Consider the following 23,804-nt stretch of genomic DNA (forward strand, 5'->3'; position numbering starts at 1 on the left):
TTATTTCTTAAAAGTAATCTCTACACCCAACATGGGGCTTAACTCACAACCCTGAGATCAAGAGTCACATGCTCCACCGACTGAGCCAGCCAGGCACCTTGTATTTTATTAGTTTTATAAAAGAAACAAATGTAGGGTTTTGTTGATCTTCTTTAATGTAGCTTTGTTTCCTATTTCATGAATTGATGCTTTTACTTTTAATACCTCTTTTTTTCCCTAATGTTCTTACTATATTCTTAGCTTGAATACTAAGCTAATTTTCACCCTCTTTTCTCTTCTGATAGAAGTAGTTAAGGCTATAAATTTCCCTTGAAACGTGCTTTCACCACGTCTCACACGTTTTTAATGTGTTTTCATTATCATTATATTTTAAGATGTACCTCATGATTTCTTATTTGATATACAGAAGGAACTGTGATGCACTTTTGGCAGGAAAACTAGCTGGTGCAACAATAGTGGAAAACAGTATAAATGCTCCTCAAAAAATTAAAAATAGAATTACCACATAATCCAGTAATTCCACTACTGGATATTTACCCAAATAAAATGAGAACACCAATTCAAAAAGATATGTGCACCCCTGTTTATCACAGCATTATTTGCAATAGCTAAGATATGGAAGCAACACAAGTGTCCATCCACACATGAATGGACAAAGAAAATATGGTATATATACACAACAGAATATTATTCAGCCATTAAAAAGAATGAAATCTTGCCATTTGCAACATGGATGGAGCTAGAGAGTATAATGCTAAATGAAATAAGCCAATCAGAGAAAGACAAATACCATATTTAGAAATGTGCTTTAAATTATGAAATACATGTAAATGACTTATTTACCTTTTTTGTTAATATAGAACTTAATTGCAGTGTGGGAAGACAACATGAATCTTATAATGCCAATATCAATGCCAATTATTAGTGAATAATTTTTGTCTGATCTAATACAGAATCAATTCTTGTAACTATTGCAAATATGCTTCAGATGAATTATTTCTGTAATTCTTCAAAGCAGAGTGCATATATTTCCATTTGGTGAGGCTTGTGAGTTGGGTTGTTTAAATCTTTGTATGCTGTTGATTTGTAGATGTGATTTCTCATAATAGAAAGGGTGTTGAATTTCACTCACTTGGAGTTTTTCAATTTCTCCATGGACTTCTATTACTATTTTGTATATTTTGAGGCTATTTTTAAGTGTATGTGTAATATTATGTAACATTTTCACGGAAGCAGCATCCCATCAACTTTGCCATTCCCTATTGGTTAGAAGCAAGACAGATCTTGCCCACAGTTAAGGGGAGATTACACAGTGTAAGGATCATGACAGATCTTTTAGATCTACCAGTTTTTAAAAATGTTTCTTATTTAGAGAGAGAGCACAAGTGGGTGGGAAGAGCAGAAAGAGAGAAAGCGAGAGAATCCCAAGCAGGCTCCACAATGTCAGTGTGGAGTCCAATATGGGGCTCGATCTCACAAACTGAGATCATGACCTGAGCCAAAATCAAGAGTCAGATGCTCAAATGACTGAGTCACCCAGGCGCCCCTACATCTACCTTTAGAATCATACTTTTACAATAAATATTTATTATTAAAAAACCTCCTGGATAATATAAGTGGTTTAGAATGCTTCAGCTCCATTTATGCCCATTACTACTTATATTGTCATATATTTGACAAGGTGGGACTCATTGAATTAAAAACTGTTGCTCTGAAAAAGGCATTGTTAATGGTAAAACAAGCCACAAACTCAGAAAACCCATTTCCAAATAACATATCTGGCAAAGGACTTGTATCAAGAATATGAAGATTTCACTCACATGTGGAATTTAAGAAACAAAACAAAGGAGAAAATAACAGAGGAAGACAAAGCAAGAAACAGACTCTTAATTATGGAGGACAATATGATGTTTATGAGGGGTGGAGGGATGGGTGAAACGGGTGATGGAGATTAAAGGCACTTGAGAAGAGCACTGGGCATTGTATGGAAGTGTTGAATCACTACATTGCATACCTGAAACTAATAGAACACTGTATGTTAACTGGAATTAAAATAAAAAATTTTAAAAAGTTTATATATATGGAAATCTAAACACGTAAAAGTAAGAAAAGGAACAACCCAGTAAAGGTCAGGGGGCAAAAGATTTGAACAGACACTTCACTAAAGATAGCAAATAAGCATATGAAGACATGCTCAACTTCATTATGCCATTACGGAACTGCAAATTAAAACTACAGTGAGATAACACTATATTCCTAGTAGAACGGCTAAACGTTAAAAAAATATATACAGGCACCTGGGTGGCTTGGTTGGTTGAGTGTCCAACTCTTGATTTTGGCTCGGGTCATGACCTCAGAGTTGTAGGATCGAGTCCTGGTTCAGGCTCTGTGCTGGGCACGGAGCCTCCTTGGGATTCTCTCTCTCTCTTCCCTCCTCTGCCCCTCTCCACAGCTCATGCTCTCTAAAATAAAATAAATAAAACATAAATAATAATGCAAAATTCTGGGAAGATGCGGAGCAACTGGAACTCCTATATTTGTGGTGGGAATGCAAAATGATACAGAAAGTTTGGAAAAGTTTGGTACTCATTCCCACTCCTAGGCATTTACTCTATATACCCTATAGAAATGGAACATTTATGTTCACACAAAACCAGTACCTGAATATTTATAGCAACTTTATTCATAATCACCCAAAGTGGAAACATCTCACATGTCCATCAATTAGTTAATGGATAAAAAACTGTGGTACATTCATACAATGGTGTACAACAATAAAAAGGGATAAACTAATGATTCTCATAAAATTTTATTTATTTATTATTTATTTGAGAGAGTGTGCATGCACACACACACACGGGGGAGGGACAGAGAGTGGGAGAGAGATTTCCAAGCAGGCTCAGCACTGTCAGCACGGAGCCCAATGCGGGGCTCAAACCCACAAACTGTGAGATCATGACCTGAGCCAAAACCAAGAGCTGGGAGCCACCAGGCACCCCACACGGATGAATCTTTAAATGCACTTTACTAAGTGAAAGAAACCAGACCAAAATATCTATATATTGCATAATTCCAATCATACAACCTCTGGAAAAGGCAAAAACCAAAGAGATGGACAACAAATCAGTGGTTTTGGGGGACTGGGAATGGGGACTTTTGTTTACAACAAAAAGGACAATTGAGTGGGCTCCGCGCTGACAGTGAGGACCCTGCTTGGGATTCTTGCTCTCCTCTGAGTGTGTGTGCAAACTCTCTCTCAAAATAAATAAACTTTTTTTAAAAAAGAACAATTGAGAGAAATTATTAGTGATAAAACTCTTTGGAATGGTACTGGAGTAGTATACCTGACTATATTTGTCAAAACCCACCCAACTATAAATCATGAGTGAATTTTACTGTATGTAAATTACAAATAAAAAGCTCTAATAGAAAAGATGTATACTTTTGCCTGTCAAATGAGCAGGGATTTATAAAGACAGAATGGCCATATTTTGATGAATGTGTGGAGAAATATGCACGTTTATACACCACTGATGGAAATGTAATTTGTACAACTATATTGAAGACAATGCAACAATACCTTTCAGATGCCTTAATAATACTCTCATTCAAACTCAGTGAGTCCAATTCTGGAAATTTATTGCAAAGAAATAATTAGAAATGCACATAATAATTAACATACAATGATGTTTATTATATTTTATAGGCAAAATTGGTAATATCCAACATGTCCAGTAGCATGTGATTTTCTTACATAAATTCTGTTAGATTCATATGAAATATTATGTAACACCTAATACTGTGTTTTAGAGGTTAGAGTGGAGAAGAGCCAAAGCATAAGAGACTCTTAAAAACTGAGAACAAACTGAAGGTTGATGGGGGGTGGGAGGGAGCGGAGGGTGGGTGATGGGTATTGAGGAGGGCACCTTTTGGGATGAGCACTGGGTGTTGTACGGAAGCCAATTTGACAATAAACTTCATATATTGAAAAAAAATAACACAACAGCCCTGTAAAAAAAAATGCTGTGTTTTCAAAGAATGTCAATGATGTAGAAATATGTTTATTTTCAAATGAAAAAAGTTAGAGAACAACATATACAATATGTCAATTTTGTTTTTAAGTCATACTCCTGAAACTAATAGAGTGCTGTATGTTAACTAACTGGAATTAAAAAAAAAACTTTAAAAATTGTGTTCCACACATTCTTTTTTACAAGAACAAAGGGAAACACTCAAATGTTGAGTTGTTTTCTTGGTTATATTATAGGTGTTCTTTACTTTTTAATTTATACCTTTCGTTTCATTTTTCAACAATGATCATGTTACTTTTATGGTCAAGAAAAAAAGTATTTTTAAAATTTTGAACAAACAAACAAGCCCAGCTCAATCCAGCCAAGTCTGTGATCTCTTCTGTTGCTATCTTCACTTAGAAGACTACACTGTTGTCCCCTGGAGGCTTGTTGCCCTCTTTGCTTCTTCAAGCACTGGACTTGTATTGCAGCTGAACACCTGTCAAAGCAAGAGAGTGGCAAGATCTCTCCAAGAGCACGATACTTCTATGTTAATACTGGCCTATGCAGCCATAGGCTGATACTAGTGTCAGCTTCCATGATCTAGGTAGGGAACAGAAGTCTTTATTTTTTTTATATGAAATTTATTGTCAAATTGGTTTCCATACAATACCCAGTGCTCATCCCAACAGGTGCCCTCCTCAATGCCCATCACCCACTTTCCTCTCCCTCCCACCGCCCCCCCATCAACCCTCAGTTTATTCTGTTTTTAAGAGTCTCTTATGGTTTGGCTCCCTCCTTTTTTTTTTCTCCCCTCCCCCATGGTCTTCTGTTAAGTTTCTCCATATCCACATAAGAGTGAAAACATATGGTATCTGTCTTTCTCTGTGTGACTTACTTCACTTAACATAACACTCTTCAGTTCCACCCACGTTGCTACAAAAGGCCATTATTTCATTCTTTCTCATTGCCAAGTAGTATTCCATTGTGTATATAAACCACAATCTCTTTCTCCATTCATCAGCTGATGGACATTTAGGTGCTTTCCATAATTTGGCTATTTGGAACAGAAGTCTTTAAAAGCTGTAATGCCCATATTACATAACAGGAAGCTCCCCATCTTTTAAATCTGTTCTCTGAAAGAATCATTTAGAACTTTTCTCCAAAGCAGCTCTCCTTGTTCTTTTAGATAATCTATCACGCTCTGGGGAATGACAAATCACTAGGTCTAAGGGCTAACCTTTCATTATATTGTTTCCTAATGCCATACCAGGGGTTTGGAGTTGCCTAGAATCATTGTGCCCTCTGCCTCTACCTTGCCCATCCAATAAGAAAAACTAGGCTATCTGGTACTATTTGTGCTCTTTCCTCTGTCCTCGACCTCTTTAAAACTCTGTCACCGAACCAGAGAGTTCTAAGTCGCAAACCTTGTTCTGGGTTGTTTCTCATTAGGGGTCAACAGAAACCTCCACAAAGGCAGCTCTACCTGAGGACAGTGCCTGGCAGTGACTTCACACAAACAGCAAAAGAAATAGTACAGTGCAACAATTCTTCTCCAATCCATCTTAATAAGTTACTGGTTTATGAAGCAAGTCTCAGCACGCCCTCCACTGAAGTGAAGGACTGTATGACCTCCCTCACTTTTCTCCCCTCTCTTCTTCCATTACTAACAGCAGTAAGGAGTTCACTGCTATCTTCACTCACAAACATCAGAATCTCAGGTTTGCTTCCTTCATTCATGTAGGCTTCTAGGTCCAATATCCACTAAAATGTCAAATTTTTGTTACTCCATGATGGCATTTCATAGCCTCCTTCTTTCTCCTTATATCCATAGAAAAACATGGGTGTCACTGTAAACACTCACTGAAACTTCATTCACTCATTCACAACAAGGCTCCTCCCAGATGAAAGGCTGTTACAGATGGCCTGAGGAAGGAAAAGAAAAATCACCTGCTGAAATCCATCAGGATGGGGCAGGAAATAAAAGGTGGTTAGTGAGAGCAAGGAACACACTAGGAAAGCTTTGAAGAGGCGAGACCCAGGATTAGGCACCAGATGGTGTGACCAAGGGTGTCCTGAGGAATCACTGGGAATATATTTGAAAGGCACAAGACTTACCACTTATCCTTATGCCCTATCCTGCCCATCCCCAAGAGAGATAAAAGGTAACCAGGACTCCTGATACTGTTTATCAGATATCTGTTCTTATGTAACATAGGCCCTAAGACAAGTCCTGATCTCTGATGACCAACTCAGAAGGGGGCTGGGGTGGGGCAAGCCCTCCTACTAGTTTTTCACAATCAGTTGAGACATCAGGAGTGAGTCCTGGGGCTGGGGTCCATATGGTTGCTGGCCTTGGCTACAGCTTCTCCAGTGGCTGCCATGATTATCAGGTGGAAGTGGGTATCAGGCTGATTAACATTAGTATTCCCCAACTGCAGGAGGTAGGTGTGACAAGTTCAACCCCAACTCTAGCATTCATGACTCTCTGGGTCTTAAGAGATGGGAAGAAGGAAGTGCTGATAAAGAGAGAGTGACTCCTAAAGGCATATACGTAGGCCAGAAAAGTGCCAGTGGAAGGGGAAAGTATGGCTTTGTTTGCTTTCATCAGTGGTATCTTAGTCAAGGGGCTGAAGGAAAAAGAAATAATAAGAATGCAGGGATAGGGGTTACTTTCAAGTCAACTGACTGCCTTCCTTCCAGGATGCTGGGGTCCTTTGTTTCCGAAACCCAAACTCATCTCTGGTGGCCTGTATTACAGCAGTGGAGATCCAGCAATTTGTGACTATTGGAAACCTAACAGAACAAGCATTATACCTTATTTTAGGGATTTTTTTTTTTTTTTTTTTGCTGTGAACACGGAGTAGTCTTTATGGGAAATGATAGTTCATACATGCACATACAGTACAATTTCTGAATGTAGGAAGTAGCTGAGAGGGCCAAATGTGCAATTGAAAAGAGCAACCTGTGGTCTGGAGTCTCAAGAGAGTAAGCCCTCTGTTGAGTCGTGCTTTGTGAAGCCGATATGAAGACAGGCTGTAGTCATTCTCTGCTTCTTTCTTTTTCTTCTTCCTCACACGAAGTCTTCTACCAGATCCTCCTGAGGAATAAATATAAAGCAGCCCCAAAGGAGGGGATGCACCGTCTGAGGGCCTGGGAACTCTGTCTCAAGGGCTCTACCCCTTCATTGAAATATTGACTCATTCAAAGACTATAACAGAGGAAAAATGATGACATGCAATGTCACAGGATTCACGGAGATTCTCTTCTCCTAAACTTTACATTCCAAGTCCTAAGGGACATCTCTCTGCATCAATTTCCAGCCCTTCTTCCCAACAACACAGGGAATATGTACAATATGGCCACTAAACTAGATGTATCCTGACCTTAGAGTGGCTGTCACAAAGTGCTGTTGTTACACACCGATGGGAGCTTTCTTTTGTCTATCCTTTATCTTAAAAGCTCAATTAGGTAACAGGGCCCCCTTGTTCTAGTTAATTAATCTGTGTTTTTAATGTGATGTGCCTGTTGTTTTTTAAAGGACAGTTCTAGCATACTCCTCAAGTCAGAGACTCAGAAGTCAAAGTACATTATGGAACAGCCAACACAAACTTATACCATGTGGATAAAGTTAGGTCAAGGTCAAGGAAAAATTTGGGTCCAAAAGAAATCTTTTGATGCCACTTCAAGCTGACCAGTCTGTAGAGATGGCCACAGCATTCCATCAATTCAAAGGGCCAGCAGCTCCCCTAGCTGTCCTTGCTTGGGAATGCTGCTCATTTTCTCATACCTGATATGTGACAGACCCAGAAGGGGTAAATGGTTAGCACACAGCAAGGTGCTGGGTATAGAGCAAGCACCCGATAGAGGAGGGGATCACTTTAGCTGGGCATTCTGCAAGCCAACACCTCGGAGCAATGTGCAGATCATGGTTTTGGTAACTTCTAATGATCCCTACCGCTCCTCCATGGCTCCTCCATGGCTCGTACAACTATCCCACTACATCCTTTCTTCTCTTACACCTGCACAGTTGCCATGTGCCAACCTCTAAATCACTCCTCAGGCATCAAGGCCTATTACACCTGGCCTCCAGAGTTCATTCCCAGCTTGGCTTTTGCTATAGTCCCAGGTCACTTCAGTATTTATGTAACTGACCATCTGACAACCTCACTTCACAAGTTACCTTGACCACTCCAGTTTTGCAATCTTAATGTTTCAAAATCCACTCTCTGATTACAGGTTCTATTATTCCAATTTCCAACTACCCAACACCCATCTTGATCACACTAGGGCCTTTTTTCATTCAAGACTTTCAGCTCACTTCTGATCTAACTTCCTTCCACATATAGTCTGGAGTTTCAAATTCATTTCTGTGTAGCCCCTCTCTTGCTAGCTGTCCATCCCTCAACCAATAAAGGTCAGTCCCAGGCAATCAAGTTACTTGTGACGGGTGGCCTAAAACCACTTTAAAGTTTCTTGAGTTTCTGGTTTCTTACTTTAATTTAGTATATAATTTAATATAATAGTATCTCACTTTAATAGACCGAAAGGCCCCACTCTAGTCTTTTGGCCCAAATATCCCTTGGACTCTGGTTTGTCCCATAATCCTGTCCCTGGATTTGTCCCCATAATCCTGTCCCTGGATTATTTGTCCCCATAATTCTGTCCCATAATCCCTGTCCCATAATCCTGTCAGCTTCCTCTCCATCATCCACCTCAACAATTACAGATCTTCAACACTCTTGTCACATGTTTCTCCTAACTCCTATCCCTATGCTCCAGCGAGGAGGTAATTCCTTTCATCTGAGGTGCTCTCTCTCCCTATATTTTAGAGTCATAGGTTTCACCCTCCCTTCTGCCATCATTTTTCAGGAACTTATTCCATCTGTTAGTGTCTTTCTTTCCCCCATCAACAATGATTTCCTTCTCTGTCCTTCCTGCCCCGAAGTCTGCAAGCATACTCCATTTTCTCCCACATTAAAGGGCAGCTTATACGACTCACTGTAGCGCCCTGACGGAATCATTTAACTTGTACTCTATTTGTCACATCTTCTACCAGAAAGAAGGCTTCTCATGGAACAAGAGTCATTAATCAGACTAAAGAAGGAAAAGGAAATAGGAGCCTGTTGAGTGGTGAACGGAAAGTGGAGGCCTACCTGTCACTGTAGGTAAGGGGATAGCTGAGGTAAAGTTGAAAGGGAAACTGTGAATACCAGCCACAGGAGCAACCCCCAGACTGTGAGGATGAAGTTTCTGATCAATGATCACTTTGGTCCTACCCAAGGAGCAATCAGCAGCAACTGTAGTAGTAGTAGTAGCAGCAGCAGCAGCAGCAGCAGCAGGCATGCAACATCTGCAAGTAGCCAAGACTAAAATACAGGCATAGAAACAGAATATTTCACGGAAAACATATTAAATATGATATATATGCGGCACTTAGGCTGCTATTCCCCCTTCTCCCACCTTCAGTAAACATAGCTACTTAGTTATAACTCTCTTTCACACTGAACTGAGTGAGACCTGGCTTCAGCATCCTTTTTGTGAAACATAATCGAGGCAGGTACTATTGACCGATTGGAGATGGTACTTGAGATCTTTGGTACTTGCTATCTTTGTACTACACAGAAAAGTCCTCAGCAAAAGAGTGAGAAGATAGGAGTAAGCTCCAGGAGAAAGCATATTGAAGACAGCTTGGACGTTGTAGGCAACTGGCGGGGAAAAGCTGAGCCCATGGAGATCACAGAGCAGGCGCCCAATTAATGTCTGTTGATGATTCATTTTTTCATTCAACAAACATTTAATGAGGCCTACAATGTGCACGGGATTAGGCACCGAATACAAAGATGAACAAGGCACTGTCCTTGCCTGTAAGGAATTTAGAGTCTGGTAGACGAGAGCCATAGACACGGACAATGATAATACAACCTGATAAGTGCGAGGACACTTAGCAGGTTGTATTATATCCATCCGAGTAGGATTTCTTCAGAAGAGCACAACTCCAGGTTGAGGTTGGATCCATGCAGTCCTCCCAGCCACCAGGGCCCGCTGTTGTTTCTGTCACGTGGTGAGTATCCCAAGAACTAACAATGACAGCTATGACTTAGTGCTTATGACATACACTTCACAAATATCCTCAGAGAAACCCTGCAAATTAATTATTATATTCGATGAAAAAACTGAGGTTCAGTGAGGTTAAGTAACATGTCTTAGATCACACAGCTAGTAAGCAGTTGAGTCAGGTTTCAAGTCCAGTTTTGACCAACTCCAAAGCACTTTTCTACATTTTTAGGATAACCTTTATTCAGGTGTAACACAACTTTTCAACAGGTTTCTATTTGGAAATAAGAGCAAAGGCAACAGATTAGTGATCAGGGCATGGACAAAATTCATCTGGTTTCCCAACCTATTTGGCAGAGAAGAAAAAGAAAGTAGAGAGTTGACTTCATACTAACATACCATTGAAAACCTTCAGGCCAGTTAGTTTCCCTTTCTTTCTCACACCCAAAGAGCCTCATTGACAATGTAAAACATAAGCACCTCTGGTTAACTATCTCCTTTTAATCCCAGACATGGTCAACATCATTATTAGTGGCAATGACAGTTGATAATAGCATTTGGCACATTCCAGACTTGTTCTAAGAAATGTACAATAATCCCATTAAATCCTTACACCTACCCCCATCCCCATCCAAATCATCACAGAAAAGGCCATTACCCCCATTTTACATGCAGAAAAGACCATTACCCCTATTTTACATAAGAGAAAGGCAAGTCCCAGAGAGGTGAAAAACCATGCTCAATACCACACTAGTGAGTTTAAGAGCAGATTTGAGCCTAGGCTATTTAGTCCCAAGGCCCGCTTTGCTGTCCTACTCAGAGCTTCCTCTCCCAATCCTTCTTCCCCCTACTGCCCTCTAGGATGGCTACTTACATAAGGTCCACTGAAAATACATAAGGTCTACTTAAATATAATCTCCTATTAATCATTCTAGTCACAGAATCCATTCTCTGAATCCCTAAGGTCACTACTCTGAGCCTTAGGTGGAGAACTGTCCACAGAACATTTTTATATTGCTTTGAGAAAACAGGAAATGAATACTGAATATGTTTAGATTTTTGATTACTGGATATATTTTACTTAGACATGTAACCACAAACGTTGTAAAATCCCTAAGCTGAGTCCATGGAGATTACAGAGCAGGTGCCCAATTAATGTCTGTTGATGATTCAGTTTTTCATTCAACAAACAATAAAACAATTGAGACAGTCACAACTAGGGCCATTTCTCCCCTGAGTGGGTTTTAGAGGGAAAAGCTTCCTCTCTGACTTTGGGAGACAATGTGATGGTGAGGGAAACCTGCTACTGATGAGAAGGGCAAGGAACTAAGTAATACTATTAGAGGTCTACAGCTGTTCAGACGTCTTTCTGAGAATCAACATTTCATATAACAGCTGCCATCCCAGAACAAAACTTATCAAATCTGTACAGACAAGCTCTGGTCCAAAAGAAATCAATAGCAATGCCCATCTAAAAAACATGAGAGGATGGGGTCTCTGGGTGGCTCAGTCAGAAAAACCTCTGACTCTTGATTTGGGCTCAGGTCATGATCTCACGGCTTGTGAGATGGAGCCCCACGTTGGGCTCTGCACTGACAGCATAGAGCCTGCTGGGAATTTTCTCCCGCTCTCTCTGCCTCCCCCCCACTCCCACTTTCTCATTCTCAAAATAAATAAATAAACATTCATAAAAATAATAAAAGTAAACACGAGAGGATCTCAACAAGGCCAGGAATGGAAGTAGGTGGATGCACATTTGCCAACGTCTGAGAGCCCTAATTTTTCCCTCTTTACCACCTTAATTTTTCCATGTTCTAGAACTGTCCATGTTTTTATAGCCTCTTATTTAAGAGTCTATCCCCTCTTCTCCACTCCCAATCCTTTTGGCCTTCGATCATTTATCATCTTCTCTACTATGGTGTATTTCTAACTAACCTCCCTGTCCAGGTTTGAAAATCTTCCAGAACATACTCTATAGTACTGCCAAAGTGACCTTCAAAAGCATCCCCTACTTAAACGCTCCAAATGAAATCCAATGTTCATGGAATACTTATTAGGATCTATTCTCAGCTTACATTTCTAACCTAATTTCAGGAACTACTTGCAGTTCCCCCATTTCATCATTCTATTTCCAGTGTCCATGCCTTTGCTTAAAAGGTCCTTCTCTGTTTTCTGCCTGGCCAACCTTTACTTCCTTTAAGAATCCACTTAAGCATCAGTTCCTCCAACCTCAGGCATTTCCCCACTCAATCAAATGATTTCTCTTCTGAACCCCATAGTATCTTGTACATACCTCCATTGTAGAGCATACCATACTGTTGTAATTATCTGTGTACATGTCGAACTCTCTCACTAGACTGAGAACTCCTGAGGGCAGAACTGTGTCTAATTCGTCTCCATATCCCCATCACCCAGCACAGTGCCTGGCAGCTCAAAAGGCAGCAGAGAAGAAACTGAAGATGCAGGAGACAGAATAAAGCAATATTCTTGAGTTGGGGTACAATACAAATATGCTGATTAAGTTGAAGCTGCGGAAAAATATATTTTAGCTCAATACTGCAGAGGTCTTGAAAGAGACAAACTGACTTAGGAAGGACTTCCCCATAACTGTCACTGATTATAGTTACCTACAGGCTAAAAGGCCATTTGTTGGGTATATTTTATTTATTTATTAATTTGTCTATTTTTTAAGAAGAGTTTATTTTTAATTTATCTTATTTTAGAGAGAGAGAAAGAGAGAGAGAGTATGTGAGTGGGGCAGAGGGAGTGAGAGAATCTTTTTTTAAAATATTTATTTTTGAGGGGGGGTGCACAAGCAGGAGAGGGGCAGGGGGGGCAGATAATCCAAAGTGGGATCCGTGTTGACAGCACAGAGCCCAACGTGGGGCCGGAACCCATGAACTGTGAGATGATAACCTGAGCTGAAGTCAGATGCTTAACGGACTGAGCCACCCGGGCATCCCTTATTGGGTATATTGTAAAAGAACTCAAATTAGGATCAAACTGAAATAAGCTGGTTTGGATAGGAGACTTTTAAGGTCCTTCCATTCTTGAGGTGCTAAATCTGCAACCCATGCTATATTCAAGAGAGCCATCACTCTTGAGCCTATGTCACAGACCCATGAGTGAGAGACTAGTTGGCTCCCAGAATCATGGGCAAGGGCTGGGGCTTCATTCCCAACCATACTAGAACGACTGCAAATGGACAACATAAACCATTCTCTCCTGCCCTGCTTCCCAGGTGTCCCTTGAACCTGGAGCAGGAAATACTTAATGCTTTCAGGGCTACCAAGAAGGACCTCATGACCCAAAATATCTTCCATAGCCTGCTCCCTAAAGCCTCAAATTTTCTCCTTAAACCTTTAGTGCCTTTGAACAATGTTTATTAAAACGCCACTTAATCTGTAATGTGGTGGGTTGGCATTAATCAAGCGTACACTAAAGGATGGATAAAAGCAACATAACCCTTCTGTACCCCCAGGAAATCAACTAGCCTGACCTTCCCCTTCCCCCAACACAAATCAAAGAATACCTACAAAATACCCTGATTTTTACTTCTGGTACTCAGTTTCCTCAACTGCAAAATATGGTAGTTATATTGAACGTTCTCCTAGATTCCTCTTGCTCCAGAGAAACTCAAGGAGTTTCTAAACCTGGGGCACCTGGGTAGTTCTGTCAGTTAAGCATCTGACTCTTGATTTCAGCTGACAGTGTGGAGCCTTCTTGGGATTCTCTCTCCCTCTCTCTCTGCCCCTCCCCCGCTCTTGCTCTCTCTTTCAAAATAAAAGAAGTAAACTTTAAAAAAAAAGTTTCTAAACCTATGTTTTTCCACTTATAAAACAGACATGTGACATCTGTTCTTCCGATTTTACCAAAGGGTCAAATAAAACCATGCTTGTGAAAGGTTTCTAAATGATAAAGCGCTATACAAACTTAAGGAATCACTACTATAAATTAAGATACACTAGAAGAGAGAGGTAAAAGAAGTATACTCTGCCATTAATTAGATTAGTTGCCTTAAATTTATTCTACCTCTCTGAGATGCTCAGAAAGTTGTAGTAATTATTAAACGGGAACATGTGAAGTAGGCACACAATAATAGTTGCATTTGTCCTTACTGAGATAGTCAGAATCTCAGAAATAAATGTGACTTTTAAGTGCATGTAATCCAATATCTCATTACATGCAGGGAAATTCTCAAATTCTATTCCAAGTGGTCATAGAAACCACTAGGTTATCACTTCCAAGAATGTTTTCATCTTTGGACAGTTCTTAAATTTGTTTATTCATTGAAGGCATTAATTAGAACTGCCTTGAAAAGCAGCAAAAATCAACCATTCCTGACTCCATAAAAGATCTGGAAACAGATCATCAAACTCCTTATTACAGAGGAATTGTCTCCCACCATCTAAACAGCTCTAATTCCTATGATGCTTCTCATAGGATCTAAGTTCAAATCCCTCTCAGAATCCTGGATGTTCTCTAGCTTCCCTCTCAGAGAGATGCTCTTAAAATGGAAACAGAACCAACCATCAAGTGGGAACAGGACTCTTACCGTTCTGATTCTACACTTTTGTAGTGATAACACAAATAGTTAGCCTTATATTGGAGGCCATGGAGGTCTTCAATGGGTGCATATCCTGTAAACAATAAGCACTGAGTTCCCAGAAGCAGGATGGAGGAAGCACTTCTAAATGGGAAAGGAGAGGGTCAAAGGGATGCTGATGGCACTAAAAAACAAAGGGCTTACTACATAGTTTTCCTAATATTAGAAACCACCTCTGTACAAAACAAGGATATGGAACATTATAAATAATGCAGACTTCTAGGGCCATGTGGAAGAAATAGTACCATTATATCGAAAAGAAATGTTTTGTATGACCTTTTATACTGAAGAATCTAGTCTATGTAGATGACATCTTCTCTACTTTGCCCAACAGAATCTCAGCTCCTAAGACATCTGCCTATTTCTTTCAGAAACCAGGAAAAAATATTGAAGGTAATAAGTGGAACAGACATACACAATACTTAAGATCTGAATAAAAGGAGAAACATACCACATTCATATAGGAGAAGATTATAAAGATGATCGCTCTCCAAAAATTAATCTACATGTTTAATGCCATTCCAACTGCAATTCCAATGGTATTCATGGTGAGAACTCAACAAGTTGTTTCTAAGGTCTCCTGGAAGAATAAGCACATGAAAATAAAGATATTTTTTAAAAAGAATGAGGCACTTGCTTTAAGGAAGTTATTAAGAACTCGGTATGTACAAAAGGATAGTAACCACACTAATCACAATGCAATAAAACAATATGTATATTGTATATGTAATTATATATGTAATAAAAACACATAAGTTTATATATTATATACTTATATACATAATTATATAACACATATCATGTATGTATAAGGCAGTTCAAACCAGAAATTCTCAATAGGAAGCATCACAGTAAACAATGGAGTCAAAAAAGAAATGTAATTATGATCGGGGAGCCTGGGTGGCTCAGTCAGTTAAGTGGCCGACTTCGGCTCAGGTCATGATCTCACCGTCCGTGAGTTCGAACCCCGCGTCGGGCTCTGTGCTGACAGCTCAGAGCCTGGAGCCTGTTTCAGATTCTGTGTCTCCCTCTCTCTGACCCTCCCCCGTTCATGCTCTGTCTCTCTCTGTCTCAAAAATAAATAAACGTTAAAAAAAAAAAAAGAAATGTAATTATGATCAAACATATTTAACAAACAACAAACAATACTACTTATGAGATTCAGCCAGTACTACACGGAACCTTAAGTTCTCTTATAAGATAATGAAAAAGAATTAGTAAAGATAACAAACATAATGGGAGTCAAACAAAGGAGAAGAGGACAGAAAGAATATGTGAATGAATAATGGCCAAAACTTGCCAAATCTGATGAAAATATTAATCTATACATCATGTAAGAAGATCAATATATGCCACAAGGATAAACTCAAAGATATTCAAATCAAACCTAGACTCATAATAAATCATCAAAGTAACTTCAGAATCTTGAATGCAGCAAGAGAAAAACAACTCATCGTATGTAATGGATCCTAAGAAAGTTAAAGCTGACTTTTCATAAACCATAGAGACCAGAAAATAGTGGGGGTGATATATTCAAACTCCTGAAGGAAAAAGAATGTTAACTGAGAACTCGGTATCCAGCAAAACTATCCTTGAGAAATGGAGAAATTATAACATTCCCAGATAAACAAAAGTTAAAAGAATTCAGTGCTAACAGATGTGCCCTATAAGAGATACAAAAGAGTCCATTAGGCAGAAATGAAAGGACACTAGACGGTAACTCACATATAAATGAAAAATAAAGAACATGAATAAAGGTAACTTCATAAATAAATTTAAGAGACAAAAAAACCTATTTTTATATGTAATATGTTTTTTCTCATTTCTGACTTAAAGATAATAGCATAAAGGAGTAACTAGAAGATTGTGTTGATATGTTTAGATTGCATACAGAAGTAATTTGTATAATAACAGCACCAAGAAGAGGGGAGGGAACAAACATATAGTGGAGCAAATTTTGTACACAATTGAAATTAATCTGAAAACAATTATTTTAAGGTAAGATGTTAACTGAAATAGCAGAGCAATCATGAAAAAAGTAAGCTAAAAAATACAGTAAAAGAAAAAAGGAATTAAAACAAAAAGACATAAGACACATGGAAAACAAATAGGAAAACAAGAGACATCAGTCCTACTTTATCAGTATGTTTTACTTCATTAAACATAAATAAAAATAATCTAATAAAAAGGCAGAGTTTGGCAAAAATAGATAAAAAAAATATAACCCACCTATATGTTATCTGCAAGACATGTATTTTAGATTCAAAGACACAAAATGTTTGCGAGTAAAAGGATATAAAAAGATCTACCAAGCAAACAGTAACCAAGAGAGCTGGATAACTATACTAATAAAAAATAGAATTAAATAATCTCCAGGTAGACCATATGCTAAGACATAAAACAAGTCTCAATAAACTTAAAGAATTGAAATCATACAAAGTATGTTCTCCCACCAAGAAATGAAATCAGAAATCCATAACAGAATAAAATTTGGGAAATTTGCAAATTTGGGAAAATTAAACAACAAACTCTTAAATAACCAATGGGTCAAAAAAATAATCATAAAGAGAATGAGAAAATACTTTCAAAATGTAAACAAAACATATAAAATTTATAGAATGCAACAAAAAAATTGCTTACAGGGAGAATTGTAGCTGTAGTTACCTATATTAAAAATGAAGATCTCGGGGCGCCTGGGTGGCTCAGTAGGTTGAGCGACCGACTTCGGCTCAAGTCATGACCTCACGGTTTGTGAGTTCGAGCCCCGTGTCGGACTCTGTGCTGACAGCTCAGAGCCTGGAGCCTGCTTCTGATTGTGTCTCCTTCTCTCTCTGTCCCTCCTCTGCTCATGCTCTGTCTCTGTCTCAGAAATAAATAAATATAAAAAAAATTTTTTAAAATAATAATAAAAATGAAGATCTCAGAATGCCTGGGTGGCTCGGTCAGTTAAGCATCTGACTTTGGCTCAGGTCATGATCTCATGGTCCGTGAGTTTGAGCCCTGCATCAGGCTCTACGCTGATAGCGCGGAACCTGCTTCAGATCCTGTGTCTCCCTTTCTCTCTGCCCCTCCCCTGCTCATGCTCTCTCTCAAAAATAAGTAAACATTAAAAAAAATGAAGATCTCAAGTCAATAAACAAACAATCTTAAGAAATTTAAAAAAGGGCAAGCTAAACCAAATGAGTCAGGAAGAAGGAAATAATACAGGTTGGAATAGGAATAAGTAAAGAATAGAAAAAACAGAAAATCAAGGAAACTGAATTTGGTTTTTTTGAAACAATAATAATAAAAGACAAACCTATAGCTAGAGTGACCATGAAAAAGAGAGAAAATTCAAATAAATATGATCAGGAATAAGAGAAGGGACATTACCAACCTTATAGGGAAAAAAAAGAATCACAAAGAAGAACTATCAAAAAGTGTGTGCCAACTAGGTGAAATGGACACATTCCTTGAAAGACACAACCAAATCTGACTCAAGAAGAAAACTGTGAACAGACCTAGAAAAATAAATTTGATAATTAATCTATAAAAGTCCCCAAAAGAAGAGTCCATGAAAAGATGACTTCATGGTAATTCGGTGAAATGTTTAAAAAGAATTAATACCAATCCTTTGTTTAATGTTCAAAAAAAGAGAGAGGGAAATGCTTCCCAAATCATTCTCTGGGGCCATTTGTAGTCTGATACCAAAGCCAGACAAAGATAAAATGAGAAAACTACAGAGCAAAATGCCTCATGAATAGAGAGTTCCAAAAAAGTCCAACATAATACTAGCAAACCAAATCCAGAAATGAAATGATTATATACCATGACCAAATTGGATTTACCTCAATAAAGTTGGTTTAGTATCTGAAAATGAATGAATCTAACACACTACACAAAATAAAGATAACCTCATGATCATATCAACAAATGTAGAAATTTCATGACAATCATTCATGATTAAAAAAAATGAAAACCTCAACAAGCTAGGAACAGAAGGGAACTTTCCATACTTGACAAAGGGGATCTAGAAAAATTGTACAGCTATCATTGCAATTAGGGGTAAGTATACTTCCCCTAAGGCCAGGAAGACTGCTCTTGCCAATAATGTATAGGAGATTCTAGTTAGGGTAATTAGGCAGAAAAAAGAAATAAAAATCAATGAGATTAAAAAGAAAGAAGTAAAATGATCTGTATTTGTAGGAAATATAATCTTATACATAAAAATCCTAAGGAATCTACCAAAAAGAAACTCACCCCACCTAACATTAAATCTATTAGAATAAAAAGAAGCAATTCTAATGAGTTCAGAAACCTTAGAATATACAGTACCAATAAAAAATAATTTTACTTGTATATACTAGCAATTAATAATCAAAATGAAATAAGAGAATAATTCTGTTACCAATATCATGAGTAAAAGTGGAGCATATAGAATAATTTTTTAAAGGTTTATTTTAGAGAGAGAGAGAAAGAGAGCTTATATGTGCAGGTGGGGGATGGGGTAGAGAGAGGGAGAGAGTGGGAGACAGAGAATCCCAAGCAGGCTCTGCACTGTCATTGCAGATCCCCATGGGGCACGATCTTACCAACTGTGAGATCATGACCTGAGCTGAAATTAAGAGATTCTTAACTGACTGAGCCACCCATATACCCTTAGAATAGTTTTAAACAGAAATACAAGACTTTCTATACTGAAAATTACAATGTTGAAGAAAATTAAAGACTAAATTAATGGAAAGACATCCCATATTAATGAACTGAGAGAACAGTTAATGTGGCAATACTCCACAAAGCGATCTACACGTTAAATGTGATCTTCATCAAAATTCCAGATCTTAATTTATAGCAATTGACAAAATGATCCTAAAATTCATATGGAAACTCAGGGTCCAACAATCTTGAAACAAGTCGAAGGATTCATAATTCCAGATTTCAAAATTTACTACAAAACTAAAATAATAAAGACAGTATTGCCTGGATATAAGGATACATAGAGAAGTGAAAAATAATTTATAGGCCCCAAATACACCTTTGAATTTAGAATCAATGGATTTTCAATACAGGTGTCAAGATAATTCAATAGGATAGTCTTTTCAATAAATGGTAGTAGGAAAACTGTATATCTACATGCAAAAGGATAAGGTTGAACTTATACTTCATACCATATATAAAAATAAATGCCAAATGGAGCAGACCTCAGTGTAAAATAATAGTGTCTTTGTTATGGCAGCAAAATCAAAAGTGACCAAAAAATAGAGAAATTAGATTTCATCCATGTTAAAAACTTACGTACTGCAAACAAGAAAGTTAAAAGACAACCCAGAGAATAGAACAAAAAAATATTTACAAATCACATACCCAATAGGGGTCTATTATCCAGTTGTATAAAGAATTCTCACAATAAAATGACAAAAAACATATAACCCAATTCTAACGAACAAAGGATTTGAATAAGCATTTCTCCAAAGAAATATAAATAGCGAATAAGCACATAAAAAATTGCTCAACACAGAAATACTGGTCAAAGCCACAATGAGACACTCCACATCCACTAGGATGGCTATTTTTATAGAAGACCAAAAGTAACAAGTGAGACTAGGGAAGAGCTGAAATCCTCATACATTGCTGGTGATACTGTAAAATGGTGCAGGCACTTTCATAAACTGTTTCAAAATTACAACATTAAAAATAAAGTTGCCATATTACAAAGCAATTCCAATGTTAAATGTAGGTATACTCAAGGAAATGAAAATATGTCCATGTAAAAACTTGTATATGAATGTTTATAGCACCTATTCTTAACAGACAGAAAGTGGAAACCCAAATGTCCTTCAACAGATGAATAAACAAAATGAAGCTAATCCATAAACTGGAATGTTAATCAGACATAAAAATGGATGAAACACTGAGATATACTATAATATGGACAAACCACCAAAACATGCTAAGTGATAGAAGCCAGATATAAAAGACACATTGAATGATTCCATTCAAATGAATGTCTAGAATAGACAAATCCACAGGGACAAAAGTTAGATTAGTGGTAGCAGGGTTGGCAAAAGAGGAAAATGAGGAATTACTGCTAACAGGTATAGGGCTTCTTTCTGGGGTGACAAAAATGTTTTACAGCAATACAGAAACGATGATTGCACAATTCTATGAACATACTAAAAGCCACTGAAAAGTAAAAGGGTGAATTTCAGGGTATATGAATGATGTCATGATTATTATTTTTTTTAAGTTAATTGCCTTATTCAGAGTCAATCTGATTAGCAGGGTTGCTAAGATAGGTGTTTAATCTTTTAAAGCATTTAACCTTATTACAAAATTGAGAGGACACTTGTTAGCTATAAGTCCGTTGACAGGTTGCCCCCAAATAGTGGTTACTGGTATCTTGGCCATGTGTGAAGGTAAAGGATTTGTAAAGGCATCAAACTGCCCAGTAAGTGTAGGTATAACACATAAACATGTAAGCAAAGATTAGAGACAAAGGAATACCAACTACATGGAGATTAGCCCTACCACTGAAATATTTTCATCCACTAGGAGATATAAGTTTTCCAGTAACACCATGGAGTCAAAACAAGATCCCATATTATAGTTGGGCTAAATAATGATCTAGTAGTGAAGTAGCGGAGGCAAGACTCGACACAGAACCGTCACTACAGAACTTCAAAAACAGAAGGTACTCCTACATTTAACCACAGGTGGTAAAAAAAAAAAATCTTTGCAGGACCATATCTACAGTACAAAGGAACTGCTGAGTCAACAACTAGACAACATATATTTTCTGGCAACAGACAGGAAAATATGATAACTCACAACCAAACAAGACAGTGGAATAGCAAAATTGTCTTTTTTTTTTTTTTAAGTTTATTTATTTATTTTGAGAGAGAGAGAATCCCAAGCCCCGAGCTGACAGTGTGGAGCCCGACACAGGGCTTGAACCCAAAATTGTCTTAATGTGGAAAAAGTCTAAGACTTTCCAAATAGATTTGAATCATCATGGTGACTATGGTTTAGATTAATACTATTCAACAAATAATGACAGCACACCATGATAAAATTGTGGGTACATTTTATTAAGTCAACAATGGCAGTATAACAACTCATGGACTTATGGTTTCATAATATGGCAAATAACAGTACTTCCAAAACTACTCACCCCATGGTTGGCAGATCCTAATACTTAATATTTTGGTAACAGACAAAATTCCAGGCGGTCAACTGAACTGAAGGGGCAAAAGGCAGTTAAATAGCTAATACTATTAGAATATACCCAATCTAAATAGCAACACTGAACTAAAACTAAACAATGAACAGTTACACATGTAAAGCACTGTAATGTGCTGAGCCACACAGGTAACAACACTAAAGCACAATAATTTGCAGCAAATTCTTCAAAGCCTCGTTGTATTGGCATAGAATTGAGGGATCCTAATGAAATGCAACTGGAAAATACCCTGAGAAGTGGGTATGTAATGACATCTTTAAAGGGGCAATGCAGAATAGACCATTAGGAACTCCATAAACCCGTACTGTTGTTTGTAAGCCTCTAGGCAGTGTTGTCAAATGAAGGGAAGATGACTGAAGCTATAAGTATAGGACATTAGTAACATGAGCTAATGTGAATACATAAATATTTAGAAGTATAGCTATCCAGGTTTTCAGTATTATCATAGCGTCTGATTACAATATCAAATTTCCCACAGAAAATTGTTATCTGATAGCAAAAGACTACATTATTGCACTATAGAGCACAGTTAATGCCTCAGTATTTCGAAAATGGGTGTTCAGTCTATAATCTTTTTTTTAATGTTTATTTATTTTGAGAGAGAGAGAGAGATAGTGAGTGAGCAGGTAAGGGGCAGAGAGAGGAGACAGAATCCTCCTAAGAAGGCTCTGCACCATCAGTGCAAAGCCCGATGCAGGGCTCAAACTCATGAACCGCGAGATCATGACCTGAGCAGAAATAAACACTTAACTGACTGAGCCACCCAGGCACTCCCAGTCTGTAATCCTATTGGGCAACTTGATTGTACTATTTGCACAGGATGGAAGTAGCCCAACTAGGAAATAGGCTTTCTAACTAATATTAAACATTACACCTAAAACATAGTGGCTGATGTGTATCCCTGTGTGTTTATATGTATATGAATGAATACATAATTCCAAAAATCAAAAGCCCTTAAGATGCAGTATTTTTTAATAAGCAGCAAAATTTTACTAGGTCTAAACTTGGAACAGAGCTCTGCACTAGAAGGACAAGGTTGCAGTTACATATAAAAGATTTATTTGCTTCTCATTTGTCCATACAGAAACCAAAATTGGAAATTCATTACAACCATACACATGGCAAGATAATCGTTTGCTGAGTTTAGCTGCTGACTGGATGTTAAGTCCCATGTAAAGAATCAGTTAAGCTAGAAAAATAAAAGCAGCACCATGTCTGAGATCTTTATTCTACTTCAGGACAGCAATTCTCCAGCGGTGGCTGTCAGCAATACAATACAGGGTCTACAAGAGCATACTTAGGAAGGGCAGATGGATAGTCAGAGAAGTATGACATTAGCACACTTATAAGAAAACAAAATATCCCAAAAGCGTTTATTAAAAAATTGCTAAGCTTAGCTACACTACCAATGTAGGAAATTATCTGTATAATCTTAACTTTATGAAAATTTAAGTAATATGTCTTAGGCAGTAGAATGCTTGAAATGAACAATAATGGCTACCAATAGTAATAGACATTAACTAGAAAAACACAACCCAGCCCATCAGGGGATAGTTGAGAACCCCAGTGTTTTTAGAAGAATGCCAGTTGGCTAGGGGCACCTGGTTAACTCAGTAGGTTAAGCATTCAACTCTTGATTTTGGTTCAGGTAATGATCTCCTGGTTTGTGAGTTTGAGCCCCATGTTGGGCTCTGGGATGACAGTGCGAAGCCTGCTTGGGATTCTCTCTCTCCCTCCCTCGCTCATGCACACGTGCACATGCGGGCTCTCTCTCTCTCTCAAAATAAATAAACTTAAAAAAAAAAAAAAAGAACACCAGTTGGCTAAGACAAAAAGTGCTAGCACTACACTAAAACAACTTCTTGTCTGCTTGCAGGAAAACTGGCCTTAAAACCAATGGGTGGAAATGCTA

The 23,804-nt window shown here is 38.0% G+C and overlaps 1 long non-coding RNA gene across 9 annotated transcripts in view; it reads right to left on the minus strand.

The window, feature by feature from the left end:
• Nucleotides 1-2,424: 2,424 nt before the first annotated feature.
• Nucleotides 2,425-23,804, minus strand: part of LOC122235408 — a 61,034-nt gene continuing 39,654 nt past the window's right edge. For 4 of the 9 annotated variants that reach the window (XR_006213479.1, XR_006213477.1, XR_006213471.1 and 1 more), the window contains 3 exons: nucleotides 15,125-15,253; nucleotides 6,976-9,379; nucleotides 5,000-5,936 (listed from right to left, as the gene is read on the minus strand). This is a non-coding gene — a long non-coding RNA (uncharacterized LOC122235408). Of the gene's footprint in view, nucleotides 2,463-3,972; nucleotides 4,510-4,999; nucleotides 5,937-6,975; nucleotides 9,380-14,622; nucleotides 14,758-15,124; nucleotides 15,254-23,804 lie in introns of those variants that run through there. The other 5 variants (XR_006213478.1, XR_006213476.1, XR_006213474.1 and 2 more) reach the window with 5 other exon arrangements.

Source organism: Panthera tigris, chromosome X, assembly GCF_018350195.1.
Source record: "Panthera tigris isolate Pti1 chromosome X, P.tigris_Pti1_mat1.1, whole genome shotgun sequence".
Lineage (NCBI taxonomy): Eukaryota > Metazoa > Chordata > Mammalia > Carnivora > Felidae > Panthera > Panthera tigris.